Here is a 20,850-nt window from a genome sequence, read left to right on the forward strand (position 1 = left end):
TATAACTACCTTGTCTGTGGAAAACATTGGTAGCTCATGCAGAAGTTTCTCCATGCCGAACACCCTGATGGAGGTGTCATTGGGTGATGCATACCAATATGAAATGTTGAGAAATGCTTACATTTCTTCTTGGGACATGCAATGTGGATCCTGTTCGAAGATCATCTTGTACAACGAGGTGATGAAGTGGTCAGATAGTCTCATCATGACTCCTCAGTAGCTGCACTCAGAGATAAACTTGCATAAATGTTCACAACATCTTCCTATGGTGTCCATGTCCAACCCATGCCAAGGAACTATTGTTGGGCATAGATTGCATCTTGAAGTAGGTATGCAGACATAAATAATCTTGCTTCTCCATCCTTATGCAAAATCGAGGAATTAGACACATGCACTTTCAGTTGAAGAGCCAACATGTCCGACCAGTTGAAGGGCCTTCCTTCATTTTCCAATTGATATAATATAATTACCCAACTCTGCGGGAAGGTTTCCGTTCTCTCTTGACCATACAAGTGACATGTGAAGATGACCAAGAGTTGGTAAGACTTCTTGAGTAACATCGTCCTGTATACTTGGTTTGGTATCGTCCTAAACTTCGATGGCTCCTTTACCCAACATTTCATGATATCTCTAGTATTCACATTACTGTTGGGAGCGAAGAATAATGCATCCATGCGATTCATCGATTGTGGCAGGTGATATATCTGATGGTATTTTTCCGTCCTCAAGGTGGAAAGCTATGTTCCACTGGTATTTCTCAATGTCATCGTCTCATGATCAATATGTGAGACAACCCAATGAATGACATATATGCACAAGAAGGTGGGGTACCTGCATGCAACCTTGTACAAGCCTCACTTGTGAATGTTGACATAGACTTGTTGATCTTCCATATCTTCCTTGAAACTGTCTCCAAATATATCCTTTATTTTTTGGCCATGTGATCTTTATGTCATTTTCCATGAACAGTTGCGTGTCTGCATAGATAGGAAAATTCATAGGCACATGTTTGACTACATCTCCAGTGCTTCTCCTTAAAGTGTCCTTTGATCCAACTCTCTTGGAAACCATGATGCATGTATTGCTGAGAGACTGCTCAACAACTAATGTACCTAGAGACAAAGCGGACACACATGGAAAGTAAATGTCAATTTAAAAACAGATAACATTTCACGGATCGATCATGCAACAAGATGGGTGACTGCTGGGAAAGATTGTGCGGTAGTGAATCTCAAGGGCTGGGGATTGTTAGATGGAATTGTGCATTACTTAGTCTCAGCTGCCAGTGAGATGTGGTGTTGACTGAGATACGCAAAACACAGTCCAGTGAGGCTGACTGTGGACTGGAACTGCGCAATGCGCAGTTCAGTCTGGATGGGTTGCTCGCTGGAACTGTGCATTGCACATTCCCAATGGGTAAGACTAGGTACTTTCTCCCAAAATTGTGCAGAGCAAAATTGGAGGCCAGTGACAGGAAGATTTTGCGCAACCCGTGGAGCCAAGGCAAAGCCTTGAGATCCAGGGATGTGTAGTGCATGCTGGACAAAGCAAGATTCAGGCTAAGGCAGCCCAGATCTGCCCAAGGGAAACTTGGAAATGAGTAGATCTAAATGCATGAGCAATGATGGTGCAAATTTGAGTGAATGGACATGCATGCAATCAAAGAAAGTGTAGGAATCAGTCAAACAGAAGAACAATGCAACTCATGAAGAGGGTCGGTGCAAAGACGACCGTTAGTACAAAAAAAAGGTCATGCATGTGACACTAAGGAAATGCAAAGAAAAAGTTGAAACTACACTTCTACAAGTTAAAATGTGATAAGATTGTTGAAGGGATCCAAGCTTGACCTTTTGGATTTTTTTTTCCTTTAGGGTTCATCATTGTTATCGAGTGGATTTGTTGATTGATCACTAACCATTTTGACTTGATTAATTAATGTGATATTTTTTTGACCATTAACCATTTTGATTTCATCAATGCACTCCCCCATTTAGTGCAATAATTACCTTTCTCTTTGACTCATGTTTGAATTTAAAAGACATATAGAATTGGGCCCAATCATGCCAGAAATAATCATTTGGAAAAATTATCTAAAATCCTTCTACATTTTGGATTTCTCTATGACAATGTGTCTTTACCCATGTTTAAACTATATATTGATCTCATGCAACTTCTTGACTTGTTGATTTTATTGCCAAGAACTTAATATCCAACCATAATGAATTATTGGGTTTTTAGAAAGCAGGCTCGACCACTGCCCCCCACCCAATAAGCATCAAGGAAGCAGACTTGTAGTTACTTATTTGAGAGGGGTCTTATTCTTCTTTTGACATTTATGTGATTGATGGTTTTTCTTCCTACAATGAATAAAAGGCTAGAAATCTAAACACTAATCCTATATGTGACTAACAAAATGACACTGTTATAATTTAGCAAGAATTTGATTAATTTTTTATCATCAATTGTATCATCAACATTCTTACAAGTTCTTCATTAATTTCTAAAGTATTCAAATTTCCATCAATAAATCATACACTCAAAAAATAAATTGGCTTGGACTAATGTGGAATATGAAAGTTGTTTCCTTTGTCACATTTGAAGTCATTTTAATTCTTGTTGAATTGCAATTATTCCAAAGGTTAAAGAATCTCTCTCTCTCTCTCTCTCTCTCTCTGTCTGTATATATATATATATATATATATATATATATATATATATATATATACTTTAGTTTCACATTTATTGTTATTACTATGATTCTATGTTCGTTTTGTGACTCATATTTAATTAAATTTTCCTTCATCAATTCATTACCAAATAATAATTCCATCTCATAACTTGGTAAGTAATCATCAACAATCTCTTTTTTTGCAATTTCATCAACCATTTTTGTTAGATCATTTGGTGCCACAAGTAGCATCATGCATTTGCATTAGATAATCTAGATTAGCATGATGCATTTGATTTCTAGATTGGTATTTTGCAAATAGTTTCTTTCTTTACCCATTGCATGTTTTTGACTTGTCACACTTAGTTTTTATTGTTTATGTCAAATTGCCTTGTTCTTATTACTACATTAAGGTGTCAAGTACTATCGATCATGCACCCCAAAGTGTGATTACAATGGTTTTTATTTTGATTAAAATGACTTCATAAATCAATTTCAAGTAACTATTTATAACAATCTACACATTGATTTTTGAAAGGATTTGTAACACCACCATTTTAATAATTGAGGCACTCAATTAAATAACTTACCCTTCTTCATTTTTTACATTTGAATGATTCAATCGACACTTGATTTCTGAGATAATGCATTTTTTTGTGTAAGATATGTCTTACTTGTAAAATGATCATGTTTTGATGATTAAGTGAACTTGAAAATCAAGTGTTAAAATTAGGCACAATATCCATAACTAGGCTTTCAAAAATAGAAGCATCCATGGGAATAAATTATCCTTCGAATTCCTTATTGTGACAAGATAATTCTAGAAAAAAGGTAAAAGCATTTGATTTTACTATGGGTATCCTTCTTTCAATTATAATGGCATGGTAAAATGCAATAAAAAGGCTTCATTGATTTCTACATACCAATATCTTTTTCACTTTTCATGCTCACAATTCATATTTTGAGAAAAAATAAAAAATGTATCTTGATCAATACCCACTCAAAATCTCTTTGTGCTTCAATGAAATTTATTGCAAACAATTTTATTCTATGGAGGCATGGTGGTTTATATCCAAATTTTCCTTTTTATGCTTGAATGAAATTTGATGTGAACAATTTTATTCTATTCTATTCAAGTTTATGTCCAAAACTTGTTTATGGAGTTTACATCCAGAGTTCCCAAAATTGGCTCTGAACAATTTTATTCTAGGAAAGCATGAATGTTTATATCTAAAGTCCCCAAAGTCTCCCTTGTCGTTCAACAATTTTTTTCTATTAAAAACTTCTATGAAAGCATGAATGTTTATATCTAAAGTACCCAAAGTCTCCCTCGCCATTCAACAATTTTTTTCTATGAAAAAATGTGTGTTTGACATGTTTGCGATTTAATAGAATACATATCATTAGTTTATATCTCCCTTTGTATCCAAGTCTGTGCTTCAATAATGATACATATCATTAGTTTATATCTCTTTATTGTTCAACAATTTTATATCCAAATTCACATTTCAATAGAATATATACAATTTTTTCTTATAAATATTATATAAGTGTTTATATTAAAATTCTTCATTTTGAATTAATGGAAAATATATATTTTTGTTTGAGAAAAAGATAAAATCACTAGCATTTAATAACTCATTCACAATTACATTTTGCAAGCACCTTATCTCTTACTTTTCTATAACATAAACCCATTCACAATTACCCTTTCCAAGCACCTTATCTCTTACTTTTCTATAACATATATATATATATATATATATATAGATATATCTTATCCCTTACTTTTTTATAACATAAAAACTCATTCACAATTGTATTTTCCAAACACCTTATCTCTTACTTTTCTATGACATATTTTTTAATATAAAAAAATTATTTTTCTTACCTTTACTTTTCTATAACATATTTTTTAATATAAAAAAAAAATATTTTTCTTATTTTCTATTTTTAATAACATATTTTTAAATATAAAATATATATATATATATATATATATATATATATATATATTTCATTCTGATATAGAAAACCTGAAAACCACTAAAAATTACTTATTTTAAATTATAGCACATAGTTGCATGTGAGTGATTGGAACTTTCAGTGAGATAGAAGGTGAATATATATATAAATTAATTATGCGGGTGATTGGAACTTTCAATGACATAGAAGGTGTATATATATAGATATTAATTAAATAAATAAATAATTAACAGAGAACATGACACATCGTATCAACGCATCACATGACCGATACAACAGACACAAAAATCATTAGACTCCAAAAGCATCAGATTCCAACTGCACATTTCTTTTTATATAAATTTATTTCAACTGCACAAAATTTCCATTGATCTATGCAATATTTTCCGGGGTCAAAGTTAAATGCCCATTTTCTTCTCTTTTCCCAACATTTATCTCCAGTTTCCCATTTTTTTATTTTATTTTTTCCAAAATCAAATCAATCCATCAATACAGTCATTTCTCTCTCTGTTTTTCCTTCCGCACGATTAAATTTTATCTGGACGATTTTTGGGTCTCCATTTTCCTTTTTCTCTGAAGTTCCAATGATTTAACATTCTGTAAATTTGTCGAGTCCCTTTAACAGGCCCATTTCTCCCTCTCTCTTGTTTTCTTGAGCGTGTAGAATTTGCATTTATGTAAATGACACAAAATTCAAATTTAAGTTTCGAAGATTTTCCACCATTTTTTTCACTCCAACATGAAAAAGAAATCATTTCTTTTTAGCGTAAATCCTGTTATGCTTTTCGCCTATACCACAGACTTGCGAGCAAGTCTGGAATTTCAAATTCTCTCTGCCTGTCAAATGGAAATTTGTTGACGTTTTTGTATTTTTCATGCCTTTCATTTTACGTTCTACACATTTGTGAATATCAACCTCCCCTCCCCTTATCTCGAAACTCTCTTTCAACTACTTTTGCATCTCAATTTTCATTAATTTTCCTCTAAAAGTGCCTTGTTTTTCATAAGTTAGCATAAACATGTTAACTGTTGCAATTTTATTCCCATAGTAATGTATTTTGTTTAATTCTCTATCTTTTTAATCATATTGTCTCTTATTTTCAAATTAAAGAAATAAGTTATTTCATTCTCAATTTTATTTTCAAATTAAAGAAATAAGTTATTTCATTCTCAATTTTATTTTATGTTATAAAATATTTGACATTAAAAATTATTTCAATTTGCAAAGGGGATTTAAGGATATAGATTTTGTTATTCATATGATAACTTTCTATTTATATAATGAAAAATAATTAGACCTTAATTCCATTAATTTTTATATCTTTAAATTTTATATGATTGATAAAGAAAAAACTAATAAGGCTCATACTTCATGCTTTTGGCTAAAAGATTTATAATAATGAGATATCCATAATTTATTTTATTCTTATGCATGCAAAGCATTATAAATTCTTCAGACTTTTGAAAATATAAGCAAAACAACTAATCCTTACTTCTTATTTAAGAGTTATGTGTTATAATTATATTAAATTGAACTTCAATTTCATTTAATCATTAAAACAATTAATTTATAAAACAACCCAAAATATATTATAACTAATTAAATCAACATTAAACTTAAAAAAACAATTAAATTATTTTTAAAAGTCCACCAAAAAATACAATTAAATTATTTTTAAAAATACACAATAGCATTTTTTTTTTTTTTTAAATAAGAAAAGCCTCCAACCTCAAGTGCATACCACTCGCTGAAACAACTAAATTTTTATTAACCTCAAACCATGTACATTCATAAAACTCATAAAACTAGCTGCCTCAATCAAACGTACAACCTCAACAATCACATTGGGAGTAAGTCCTAGCATTTCTTTAACAAGTCAAAAACACCTCAAAATACTTCAGTGCTTTACTGCACTAATAGCAACGATGTAAACTATAGACATTTTAAACCCTGGTTGGGCATGCGAGTGGGATCAGGATGGCCTCTCAACTCTTGAGGAAGTGTGAAGTGCATAGATACGCTTATGTCAATAAATTTAAAGTTTTGGGTGCATTTAGTACTATTAGTATGAATGTTATCTCAATCCATTTAAATTTGAATATGTGAAGTTTCAAAATGCATATGACAAGTTCACACAAATAAATAACATATCAAATTAGAAAATGATATATGCAATCAATCATATTATTATATAATAATCATTTTAAAAACTTATAATCATATGGTGTCTTCTTAAAAGATTATTCCAGAAAGTTTTTAGTTGAGATAACAATTTGGTTATTAGGATTGTACAAAGTTTGAACCCTTAACCAATTTAGTTATAAACACACAAATTCTAACTAGAAATAATTATGGGTGTTATACGACATTGCATTATACAACAAATTGACGTGAATCGTATAGATAAAAGTCAATTGCATTTGGTTTCCAAAAATAAAAATATTTTACCAAAAATTTTATGAGTAATCCCAGTTATAGAGCTTGAGAGTGCAGAACAGTTGTTGGAAACCTGAATTCCCAGTTATAAATATTCAATGCAATTATGCTTTATGGTGGAGTTGTGGATTTAATACGGGCAGGCCGGAGAGATTGAGAGTGCAGCCAACTACTTGTATTTAAACTTATGCTAAGTGGAAAATCCCTTAAATGGTATTGGTATTATAATTTTTGACGGTTTAAATTTAAAATCAGACGTCATTCTGATGGGTTGCAGATATAAAAGAGATGTCATATCTGACGGGTTAAATTTTTAGCTTGCCGTCAAATACGTCTTGAAACCCAAAATACGTCTTACAGGACGTCAAATTCCAGGCTTGCCTGTGAGAGTTGAAGCATAAGATGCTAACGCAAAAGCAACACAAAGCATAAGATGCCAATAGGCTTTTTTTTGGACATAGGCTTTTGTTGTTGTCCAAAAGTTAAGTGGAAAAATTTAGTATCTACCAATTTAGTGTTCCAATCCTAAATAAAAAAAAACTGTTTAGGCTAACAACCGCTGAAGATTAAAAAATAACATAAAATGGTTGACCGCTGCTCAAGATCAAAAAAGTTAAAAATAAAATAAAATGGTAAATAACATAAAATGGTTCACAGTTGCTCAAGGTCAAAAAAGTTGAAAAAACATAAAATGGCTCACAGCTGGTCAAGGTTAAAAAGGGTTGAAAAAACATAAAATGGTTGACAGTTGCTCAAAGTTAAAAAAAAAAATATAAATGGCTTGACAACTTCTCAAGGTGAAAAAAATCATAAAACACTGGACAACTGATCAAGGTTAAAAAAAACATTTTAAAAAATAGCCGCAGTTTCTCCTATATTGATTCGAGTAATTTCGTCTCAGTTCCTACATCCACATGCATACAATTAGTTAGTTGTCTGCACATTCGTTCTGTGCTCTGCTGTGCTTTTTGTTTGAAGTTGCAAAAGCCATGATTCTAAATTTCTCTGCACACCATCAACAACTTTTCTCATCTCAGGTTCCTAGCTTAATCTAAATTTCTCTGCACAGCATCAACATTTTTCATTACATTTTTTTTTGAATTTCTGCTATTCTCACTCTTCACTAATCTTAGCCCTCGCAAGCTGCTTCGGTATTATCGAACATCCTTAGGCCCATCACCTCTATTTCTATTTTGGAATCAGCAATGGCTCAATCTTCCTCCGCCACCGCCTCCGCCTCCACCGATGTGTTTATTAACCATCGTGGTCTGGATGTCAAGAAAACTTTTGCCAGCCTTCTCTACCGCCGCCTGAAATCACATGGGTTGCGAGTGTTTCTAGATCAGCCTGAGTTGCAACGGGGAGAGTACTTAATTCCTCAGATCGAAGCGGCTATTGGATCTGCCTTAGTCCATGTGGCTATTTTTTCCAAAGGATATGCCGAATCAACCTGGTGTCTTCAAGAACTTGTCTTAATGTTGGAGTCAAATTTTCTAGTAATTCTAGTGTTTTACAAAGTGAAGCATGAGGAGCTCCGGTAGACGCGGGGCAAAGAGGGGGGTATGCTAAAGCCCTCTGAGGAACTAGAAAAGAAAACCACAGCTGATCTTGACACAGGTCAAAAGAAGTTGCGGTATGAGGCCAGCCTAATTAAAAAATGGAGAAATGCGCTTTCTAAAGCTACAGGAATAAGCGGTTTTGAGCTGGAAGCGTGTAACAGGTGAGAACTTAAACACTTCTTCTCTGGTTATTTCATGATGTACGCTGCGGAGGCTTTATTTTATGTTGGGTGATACATGCATAGACTTTCTATTCTCATTACTTGGCTTTATTTTCTTTTTTTCTTGTGAATAATCAGCAATGACGGAGAGCTGCTAGATAATGTGGTTGAAGGGGTTTTAAAAAAGGTGAAGAAACCAAGTAAATATCCAACAGGTTTGACTGGAATAATCAGCAATGACGGAGAGCTGCTAGATAATGTGGTTGAAGGGGTTTTAAAAAAGGTGAAGAAACTAAGTAAATATCCAACAGGTTTGACTGGAGCAGCAGTCAACACCATCAGCATCAGCAACTTTGTTATGGTTGCTATTGCTCCGCCCAACCAACTAATAGATGGTGTAATTCATTTGGATCGAAATATTCAAAATTATGCAAACTAACCTTCTTCATGTTCAATCAATTCATTAAACTTCTAATAATATATAATAACTTATATCTATTTTCAAAATAATATCTAATAACTTATTAATTTTTTTTCAAAATTATGCAACCTAACCTTCTTTATGTTTAATCAATTCATTAAACCTGTTTCACATATGAAAATCTGATATGTTTAACATTTACCATTCTTTCATATTAGATGTAATTTAATTTTACTTTCTATATATGTTTGCTTATTTTAGTTTAAAAAATATTTAATCACATTTTATATACTAATATTTTATATTTTTTACTAGGTATTGCGAGTCTTATGATCACTAGTAAGCCTATTCTATAATTTGAGTAACCAAGATTCAAATTAGGTGGGATCACATTTGGCCTGAGCCACATCAACCCTTAACATGACTGTATTTATACCCATGGGGTTCAAATTGGTAACCTTTTCACTAGGGCGCGCCTTAACATAAAACCTACGAGCATGTAGGTACCATTTTAATGAATTGAATGTCTTTTTTAATATAGTAACTCTATATTATACTAACCTATAATTATACTTATGGGGATTATTCTACTGGGAATTTCTTTTTATATAAGAGGTAGGTACAAAGCAACAACACTGCATATTATACTTGTTTCAAATGATTTGCGCAAATCACAACTATTGTCACTATTTACGATTCTCAATCATTTATTTTATGTATTTTAAAAAATAAATCATAATTAATCCGTTGATGCATCGCAAGAAAATGCTTGATTCTTTGAGCCCTTCGAACATCGAAACATGTAAATTCAGACAATGTCACGAATGGTACCAACCAATCATGCAGGCTCATCTCGTTCGATTTTCGTTGATTTGAAATGATATAGGAGGTCCATCATCCCATTGTTCTGCAATCTCTTGTCACTACATTTCTCTTTTGTCTTCCATAAATATTTGTTCCAAGTTATTTATGTGAATGCAACTTAAGATTGTGATTACCATTAATGATAAGTAATTTTAACAAGATTAATAACTACAATGCAACATAGTTCTTGTCTCTATCGCTATCACTAATTAATGAAAGCAAAATTCTGCATTTCGCCCACTTTTTTGTCTCCACACATGCTTCCTCCACACAATTTCTTCCGCACATGGTACCTCCACGCAACTTACTCTACACAATCGCCTCCGCTCAACTTCATTCGCACATGCTTCCTCTGCACAACCACCTCTACATTCAATAATGCCTCTTAGTCAGTGATTGACATTCGACGATGTTATTAATTAATGTGGGTCCTAGATGTCATGAGGACTATTGCGGTGACCAGCCAGGAGTTATAAGAGACCTGTGAATTAAATGAGCATCTGCATTGCCATTTATCAAAAACTCGCCAACCCGATGTTCTTTTGGTTAACACAGTATTGGGCCAACATTCTGTGAGGGCAACACATGCATCATATAGACTTTGGTTGTGCCATTCTGGGTCTTCAACACTTGATTAGCATAATTAGAATATAGAGATAGGTTTGTCCGAATAACGATATATAAATTTTTTTAACCTCATGTTATTGTGAAAGATGTTTGCGCCATTTGTCAATTGAATTGGTAATTTGGTGTTAGTTTCAACCATATGGTTGAATTAAGGCAAATTTGACATGTTCATTTCTAGATGCCCACCCAATCCACAGTTTGCATTTTTTTGGGGTTGTTTTGAATGTAAATGTGATATGTAGAGGATCTTAAGGTGTTTTGTGGAATGATGATTTGTGAAAGTTCATTGTGTGAAGGAACTTACGCACAAGGATATCCACACAAAGAACTTATGCACATTGTTTTTAATATGAACTTCCACACAACTCAAAATGCTTTGCTTTTCGAAACTAAAATCAACACTAATTAATAAATTCGATTAATGTAAGGGACACGTGCCATTAATTTATGCCTCTACCACGAAGGATCCCTATCTTAGGTTGCATTACTCTACAACCAACATCCCTCAGGATGCTCGATTTCTTTTTATATAGAAAAAGGTGTGAATGATTTTCATTTGCAGGGAAACTCCTACGAATATTATCTAGTTAAAGGAATTGACACAACATCTATGTTTAGTGGGTTCCACGCTCCGAGCATCACATGAGTGTCATTCCCAATTCATGGCCAACATGGATTCCATTGCTTCACTTGTTATGGATGTGATTATTAATTGGAATGATGGCACATGGGGAGGGAGTGGACGAAATTCCATGAAGCTTTGGGGTTTAGTTGTGTGCCACCAAACCTACCCGCGAGCAATTTTGTTTCCTCATCATTATGCTTGTGAATATCTAATGCAAGCATTTGGTCTTCAAATGATCATGGAATTGCAGTTGGTAGCTCAATTAATGGAGAAACACATTTTTTGGATTCAAATGCTTCTATGTGATATGCTTCTCCAAGATGGACCAATTAAAATTGTAACTCATGGTTGCTTCCTGGGTTATAACCTAGATTCGGCTAGTGATGGATTTGTTGAGCGAGGGATAGATATATTGCTTGTGAGATTTCTTGGTAGTAGTGGGTAATTATTTAGTGTTAATCAATATCAGTGGTAGGTTTTGATGGCTAGTTATAAAATCGGTAGTGGATGGTGCAGTATGACGATGAGCGGTAGTGGAAGGTTCTATTGATAGCTTGAGTGAGGGAGAGATTGTTTGTTCTTGTTCATGAGATAGATTTAATGTACCCACTTTCGAGTGCTACTAATGGTTTGCGTAGGTGAGATTGATTGGAAGTTATATTTCTTTTCAGTGAATAACTATTCACCTTGAAGTTATATTCGAACGTAAGGGAGGGACTCATATTTCATTTTTAGAATTAGTCAACTGAGTAAGATGATGGTCGAATGCACCCTACTTCCTCTTTCAAGGAATTTCCAGAAGTGGTCCAAAGAAGAAGCCTTCCATGAGAAGATCTGGAAATTGATGCAATTCTATCGCTACAACCTATTCTAAGAGGTTCATTTCAAGACATTGATGACAATGGAACTAAAGCCATGGTTCATTCTCATATGAAGGTTTTGACACTGCAAGGCTGAGATAAAATTAGGTTTGTATTACTGAGATGGTGCGGTGACAAAATGGAATAAAAGTGAATCAATGACCCTTAGCTTTGCATTCCTTCAAAAAAATATTAATAATTTTACTCCAGCTATAATGCAATATACAAAAGAGTGCAATTTTTTTAATAGAAGTGGAATGTGCTTGAAATCTTCGTTGGAACTTTTGAAATTCTCGTCACTGACCACCTCCACTGATGGGAGATGGGGCACCTCATCAAGTCATCGTGTAATGTGTTAAATTAAGAAGTGTGCTAAAAGGGAAAGGATCCCACGCCAGCTAATGTTCTCTTGTCTAAAATCCGCTAAAGGAAGGAGGGTGTGGCGCTTTGGGTAGAGAGATAAGTTTTTGGCTTATAATAGTCTTTAAAAGGCATGATAACCAATGAATAGCATAAAATCTCTATTTGGTGTTGTCCATTCACTTCGAGCTTTTTCTTTTGCTTGTCATAACTAATAGTGTGCTACTAGGGGCAATTCGATGAAAGAGGTTGAGATGGCTTGGCTCTTGGTGTAATTTCATGACTGAATCATAAGCGGTAATAGCGCTTTCTCATACAAAAGGAGAATTACTAATTTTATAGGGGTACAAGGGTGTAAGGGTAGCACGATTAACCTTTGAAAGTAACTTATTTCTTTGACATGCATTATCTTTCTCATAACGTATAGCAAGCAGTTCCATTTTTTCAGACCATCTCTTGTTTGCTTAATCTAAGGTGTTTCAAAGTGAAGTGTTATGCAGTAGATATCATTTTGCAAAGCACCCTATTGTGCATAATGGAGGCATTATATACTAGTTTCAAGTAGTATCCTAGCCTGAGGAATAAGGCGTGTAGATAAGAAAGATTTGTGAAACCACTTCTTTCTAGCCCACCTTAGGGGTATTAGTTATGTATTGGTTAAACCCCATATTTTACCGACTCTTTATGGATTCGATGGGGGCAGTCAGAATAACCTCATGTTGATCGAGTAAATGCCCTATCACTTGGTTCAGTGCAAATTGTTCTGACCAAGTAGTGCCAATTCATCAAACGATCCACATGGAGCCATGATTAGACTTTGTTGAAGCAAGGGAGAAATTGTATTAGATGTCTAAATGATTCACCATCGATGTGTTATGGGGATAAAAAAATGCCCGAATGATAGGAGTGATGATGAGAATGTTAGTTATATAAGTGGGGGACTATAATTTCACTAATGTCATTTTTCTACATCCTCCACATTTCTCGAGATCCTCCATTGATGTTATGATTTGGTCATACACTTAGCTTTTTTTCCCAAATCAAATCCATCTTAGCTTTGCTTGTGCGAACAAGTAGTGTGTGGATCTTTCCGCACAGTGAGAGATCTGCACAAGAAAACTTCTGCACAAGTCCTGGTGGACTATGACTAATAAAGAATTGTATGCCAAATAGACGTTTTGTTTCAAACAAAATATGGCTGCATGCTTATGAATTATTGAATATCACATCTTTCAATTGTTTTTTGTTATTATTCTATTGCATCCAATACTGACATTTTTGTTGGTTCTCCTTATAATTGTTAATGGGAAAAAGCTAATTTGGTTGGATGCCAAACTCACAATTTCCATCTAGGTGTTGTATGGAGCTGTTGAAGCCTCAAAAACCGTTGCTTACAACATGGGGGAAAACCACCCGGCCCGGACCTTGGTTGGCAGCTCCTTTTCCGTTTGGTTTAGTGGCTTCGACTGGGGATAATGGGACCAGTTTCCCAATAGAATTTATGATAGTGCTAATGGGGTGATATATGGTAGTTTGGAGGAATGTTTTAAACTAAAAGTAATCTAATCTAAACTAGTAATCACATGCATATATCCTAATTTTAAACACTATCTAGCCCTGAATATGCCCGGGAATAAAAATGAAGTATGCCATCTACAATAATGTCATAGAGAAATTCGTAATAAAGATTATTCAATTGCAATAAGAAGTGAAATCATTTTAACAATAATCCTTTCGGATAAATAGTTAGCTGAAAGGATTGTGAAAGATATATCGCATAAGAAATTATTCATGTATTTAGCATAAAGTTCAGGCCATCACCATACAAAAGTGCAATAATGCTAACCAAGATTCGAAAATAGCAACAAGAAATGCTAAAACTAGAAGTGCTAAAAATAGCACTGCTATAAATAGCAGTTCGGATACCAGTGTTGAACATAACAACAAGGAATGAAAAATGGAAGTGCTAAAAATAACATTGCTATAAATAACATTTCGGGATGGATTCCAATTTTAGTTAGTCCCTGAACTAAAATTGAGAAGTAAAATTCGAATTTGATCTTAGTAGTTGTTTGTAAAATAATTAATTAATTCATCTTGAGTTAATTAGTTGTAGGAAATCAAACATGAAGTCTATGTGAGCACATGCAACAGTTTCCCCATTGATTGAGGAAGTTATCCTTGATTAAAGAAGATCAAGAGGAGTTGTACTTTGAGTTGTAATTAGTTAGCTCAGTTAACTAAGTTAAGTCCAGTTATATTAGTTCTAAGAGTTTGTAGAATTAATTGCGAGTTCAGTTGGTTAATGCTTGCATGCATGTAACTGCTATCCAAATAACTGAATATTCTCTCATAAATAACTCATGCATGTCAGTTCAATCAGAGACCCAGTTGAGATCAGAGGAAGGGATAGTGTACTATCAGTTGGAGGATTTTTCCTATGTAGGAAACTCATCCATGCAGAAGGAATCATCTCCTTCAGGATTGCACAGTTACTACTAAGCCAAGTGACCAGTGTGAGGTGGGAATTCACACAAGTGGAAGCACTGGACCCCAGGAAAAGCTGCGTAAGGAAATAGGGGCTGTAGGTTTTAACCCCGTACAGAAATTACCTACATACAAACTCTAAAACACAGAAAATAGACAATGCGAGAGCATAACACATAAAACACATATACACAGAGGTTTTCCCCTCGATCCCAAAATCAGGACTACCAGCTTGATTTTTCATTATGTTCCTTTCAATGTTATAATACATATTTATACATTTCGAAGCATCCAATACCATGGACCGAAAACCATCGCGTCCAAAAAACATGTGCAAAAATCATGCACAAAACCATAGGTGGGTCCGCCCAACCTAACATATGGTCCAAAACCAAAATTTTCCGGGGTGCTGCCCCGGATCCCAAAAGTGGGGTTACGGGTACCCCTCAAATCCCCTGTGACCTCCCCCCCTCTAACCCCTGATTAAGTACGTGGGCTAGTCATGGAAAGCATATAACGCAACCCAACATTCTCCCACTTGTTGTTTTCTTTCCACAAGGGGCCACAAGAGAGCTTAGTCATTTATACAGCCTTGCAATGCCCATTGTTTCTCTACACCAAGAGAACTTCTCAGAGCTCACAGATTTTGTCAATGCATCTGTAGTATTCTTCAAAGTGTCCACCTTTACCAGCAACACCTTTTTGTCTTCTATCATATCTCTCACAAAGTGATACTAAACATCAATGTGCTTTGTCTCTGAATGATATGCAGGGTTCTTTACCAAGAAAATTGCACTTTGGTTATCACAGTCTATCCTTATAGCTTCCTGTACTAACCCCATACTTGAACACAAGCTCTGCAACCAAACTGCTTCCTTGCTTGCATGAGTGGATGCCATGTATTCTGCCTCTGTAGTTGATAGTGCCACTACAGGTTGTTTCTTACTCATCCAACTGACTGCATCTCCAAATAGGTTAAACACATACCCACTTGTAGATCTTATCTGATCTAGATCTCTAGCCTAGTCTGCATCAACAAAGCCACGAATATCCAACACTCTGTCCAATCCTTGTCTTCCTTGGTAGCACAAACCATAATCACTAGTGCCACGCAAATACTTGAAAACCCGCTTCACTGCTGTCCAATGCTCCTTCCCTGGTTTTGACATAAACCTACTCAATACTCCCACTGCATGTGTAATGTCTGGTCTAGTACAGACCATTGCATACATCAAGCTACCGATTGCACTTGAATATGGAACACGGGACATGTCCTCTTCCTCTTCTTGTGTCTTGGGACACTGTTCAGCAGATAACCTCACACCTACAGGAATAGGAACCTTCACTGGTTTACTATCCTGCATATTAAACCTCTGCAATATTGTCTCAACATACTTCCTCTAGTTTAACCAAAGCTTCCTCTTTGTCCGATCTCTTTTAATTTCCATGCCCAAAATATAGTTTGCAGCACCAAGATCTTTCATGTCGAATTTGGAGGACAATTGGGTCTTCAAATTCTGGATAATTTCTTTGTCATTTCCAACCAGCAACATATCATCCACATACAAGATCAGATAAATAACACGGTCACCAATTAATTTTAAATACACACAGTGATTTGCTTTGCTTCTGGTGAAGCCAAGTCCCCATATAAATGTATCAAATTGCTGATACCACATCCTTGGTGACTGTTTTAACCCATACATAGACTTCTTTAACTTGAACACCAGTTCTTTATTACCCTTCACAGCAAAATCTTCAGGTTGCTTCATGTAGATCTCCTCTTCCAGATCCCCGTGAAGAAATGTTGTCTTCACATCCATCTGTTCTACCTCATAATCAAAAGCAACAACAACATATAAAAGTAATCTAATAGAAGTTACTTTGGCAATGAGAGAAAAAATATCACCAAAATCAATTCCCGGCACCTGGGAATAACTTTTTGCTACCAACCGAGCTTTGTATTTCTCCACTTTTCCTTCTGCATTTGTCTTCTTCTTGAACACCCATTTGCTGCCAATGGGTTTCCTTCCAACCGGCAACTCCACCAGATCCCAAGCCTCATTTTTGTGCAAAGATGCCATTTCATCGACCATGGCCTCTTTCCAGAGTTTGCCATCCTCTGAATCCACTGCTTCCTTCACAGTTCTGGGATCATCATCAGTGACAGACAAAGCAAAATTTGAACAGAAAGCAGATGGACTATACCTTTCTGGCTGCCTTCTTTCTCGAACTGATCTTCTCACAGCCGGAGTTTGTGGCTCTTCATCTTCTGATTCATCCTTTGTTGTAGAGTCTGATTCTTCCTCCTTTAGCTCAACCTCTATCTTCTCAAGTTCCTTTGGTTGGACTTCATGTTTAATAACATCTTTCACCTCTCTAAACACCATATCCCAGTTGTACACAACCTTCCTTGTTACTGGGTTCCAAAGCTTATAGCCCTTTAAACCATTCTTATATCCAATAAAGATGCACTTTTCAGATTTACTGTCCAACTTGGTTCGTTTCTCCTTTGGAACATGTACATATGCATCACATCCAAATACCCTCAGATGTGAAAGATAGGGTTTCTTACCAGTCCATACCTCTTGTGGAGTCTTATCCTCCAACGCTGATGAAGGTGATCTGTTGACCAGGTAACATGCAGTATCCACCACCTTTGCATAGAATTCCTGTCCTAACCCGGCACCACTGAGCATGCTTCTTGCCTTTTCCATCAACGTCTTGTTCATTATTTCTGCAACTCCATTTTGCTGAGGTGTTTATGGAGTAGTCTTCTGCTGTGCTATACCACACTTCTTACAGAATTCTTCAAATTCCTTGCTGCAAAAGTATCCACCATTATCTGTCCTCAACACCTTTATCTTTTACTCTGTCTGATTTTCCACGAGAGCCTTAAATTCTTTAAACTTGTCAAAGACTTCAGATTTCTTCTTAAGGAAATATATCCATGTATTCCTTGAGAAGCCATCTATAAATGATACATAGTACACAGACTTACCCAGTGATGGAACCTTCACAGGTCCAAACACATCACTGTGCACAAACTCTAATATTTGTTTCGCCCTCTTACCACCAGAGGGGAAACTCACCCGATTCTGCTTCCCATATACACAATTTTCACAAAAATCAAAATCCAGAGAGCTATTACTCATACCTTCTACCATACCTTTACCATGAAGTATTCCAAGGCCCTTATCTCCAATATGTATAAGCCTTTGATGCCACAACATGGTCTTTTCTCTAGAGACCACTAGATTTTCTGCTCCACTTTCAGGAACCACAGAACTGTTGCACTCATCAATAACAGTGCTACCTTGCAGCTTGTATAGAGTTCCAATTCGAACTCCCCGCATCAATACCAGTGCTCCCCGAACCATTTTGCTGGTATCCTTCTCGAACACTGTTTTTACACCTGCATTATCCAGCTTGCTTACAGAAATCAGATTTCTGGCCATTGCAGGAATATGTAGAACACCCGAAAGTGTTCTAACCCTTCCACCTTGCAACTTCAACTTTAATTTTCCGCGACTAATGATTCTAGCCTTCCTATCATCCCCTAAGAAGACATCACCACCATCGTATTTCTCATACTCGCAGAACCACTCTCTATGGGGAGTGAAGTGAAAGGATGCACCCGAGTCAATCAACCATGCCTCATGATCTACATGTGTACTTGAAGAAGCCAAGTACACATCCCCACCTTCATCTGAGGTGGTTTTCGCCTCTGTAGAAGCAGAATCATCAGATCTCTTTCCTTTATTAGGAGCTTTAGATTTACAGTGCCTTTTGTAGTGCCCTTCCTTTCCGCATTTCCAACACACCACCTTTACAGGTTTTCCTAGAGATTTAGATCTCCCACTCGATGACTTATTTTTGTTTCTATTCTGGTACCGTCCTCGTACAGACAAGGCATCACCATTATGGCTCTCCATATTTTTCCGTCTCATCTCCTCCGTTAGCAAGGATGAAACTATTTCATCAAACAGTAAGGCAGTTGCATTGCTACCTATTGCAATAACCAGACTATCCCACGAATCTGGTAGAGAAAACAACAAACTGATGCACTTATCTTCATTTGAAATTTTAATATCAACAGATGCTAATTGACTTACCACAGTATTAAATGCATTCAGATGCTCTATCACCGAGTCTCCATCTTTCATCCTCAGGTTATACAGATTTTTCTGCAGGAACAGTTTATTCACCAGAGACTTAGATTGGTACAAAGTCCCTAACTTTTCCCACAAAGCCTTCGTCGTAGCTTCCCCTGATACATTCAGCAATATTGAATCTGAGACACACAATCATATTGTGCTCTTTGCCTTCCGATCCAACTTCTTCCATTCTTCATCGGACACTCCCGTTGGTTTAGTAACTGGATCTACCGCGATCCACTGATCTTTATCCACCAACAGATCCTCCATCTTGAGTTTCCACAAATCAAAACTCTAATCATTAAATTTCTCGATCTCTATCTTTCCACTGCTCGCCATCTTCTTTCACCACCAGAATCGATCTCGCAGATCTCCCACTGAACAGGGTCTACCACAGGCCCAAGCGAAACCCCTTAGCAACAAAGGCATCCCCTTGAAGCCAAAACTACTCTGATACCAAATGTAGGTTTTAACCCCGTACAGAAATTACCTGCATACGAATTCTAAAACACAAAAAATAAACAATGCGAGAGCATAACACATAAAACACATATACACAAAGATTTTCCCCTGGATCCCAAAACTGGGACTACCATCTTGATTTTTCATTATGTTCCTTTTAATGTTATAATACATATTTATACATGCCGAAGCATCCAATACTATGGACCGAAAACCATCGCGTCCAAAAACATGTGCAAAAATCATGCACAAAACCATAGGTGGGTCCGCCCAACCTAACATAGGGTCCAAAACCAAAATTTTCCGGGGCGCTGCCCCAGACCCCATAAAGTGGGGTTACGGGTACCCCTCAAACCCCTTATGACCTCTCCCCCTCTAACCCCCGGTTAAGTACGTGGGCTAGTCGTGGAAAGAATATAACACAACCCAACAGAGGCTTGGAGGGCAGAGGAGAAGGTTTGTGAGAAGCCTTTGACTGTCTATGAGCAGCAGAGGGATTGTACTGAGAGTTGGATAGCTTCTGAGCTAAGGCTTTATGTAATCTGAACATATTTCCACTTGTATGATATTACAGAGATCGGGGTTTTAGGCTAAGGCTTTCCCTAGAGTATTCTTCTGTGTTCATGTGTGATTGCTTTCTCATTCTCAGTTATATGTGTTCTTATTGATCTTGCTCATATTCGATTAAGCTTCCGCAAAGTTTGTTGTAGAAGTAGATCTTGTATTTTTCTTTAGTATATTGCATAATCTGTTGATCTACAGTGGGAAATTCTACATGGTATCAGAGCAAAGGTGATCAAAGGAGAGAACTGTATACAAGAAGGGAGAAGTTCGAAGTTTGAGGTTCCTGAATATAGAAATCGAGTTCTTATCACATCTCAATTTCACCAATGGCATTCAACAGTTTAAGACTCGAGTATGCCCTTGATGGCAGCTCGAATTATATAGCCTAGAAGGATCGCATGGAAGCAATATTAGAGGATAATGGTCTAAAGGACTTCATTGATCAAGAAGTCCCCAAGCCGACAACGGCTAATGCTACAGAATTGGCAGAATGGAAGAAATGTGTGGCTAGAGCAAGGAGAATCCTTTTGGAGGGAGTTCGAGACCACATAGTCTTAAGTCTCCATGGGAAGGAGACACTGTTTTCAATGTGGAAAACATTGAAAGATCTAT

At 35.9% G+C, this 20,850-nt stretch overlaps 1 pseudogene; it reads left to right on the plus strand.

Moving 5' to 3' along the window:
• The first annotated feature begins 8,296 nt into the window (after positions 1 to 8,296).
• LOC149150819 (putative 2' cyclic ADP-D-ribose synthase BdTIR pseudogene) lies at positions 8,297 to 8,632 on the plus strand (annotated as a pseudogene).
• The last annotated feature ends 12,218 nt before the right edge of the window (positions 8,633 to 20,850 follow it).

This window comes from Pinus tabuliformis, chromosome 9, assembly GCF_031772625.1.
Source record: "Pinus tabuliformis cultivar Carrire ecotype Pingquan chromosome 9, CPIR1, whole genome shotgun sequence".
In the NCBI taxonomy this organism is placed as follows: domain Eukaryota; kingdom Viridiplantae; phylum Streptophyta; class Pinopsida; order Pinales; family Pinaceae; genus Pinus; species Pinus tabuliformis.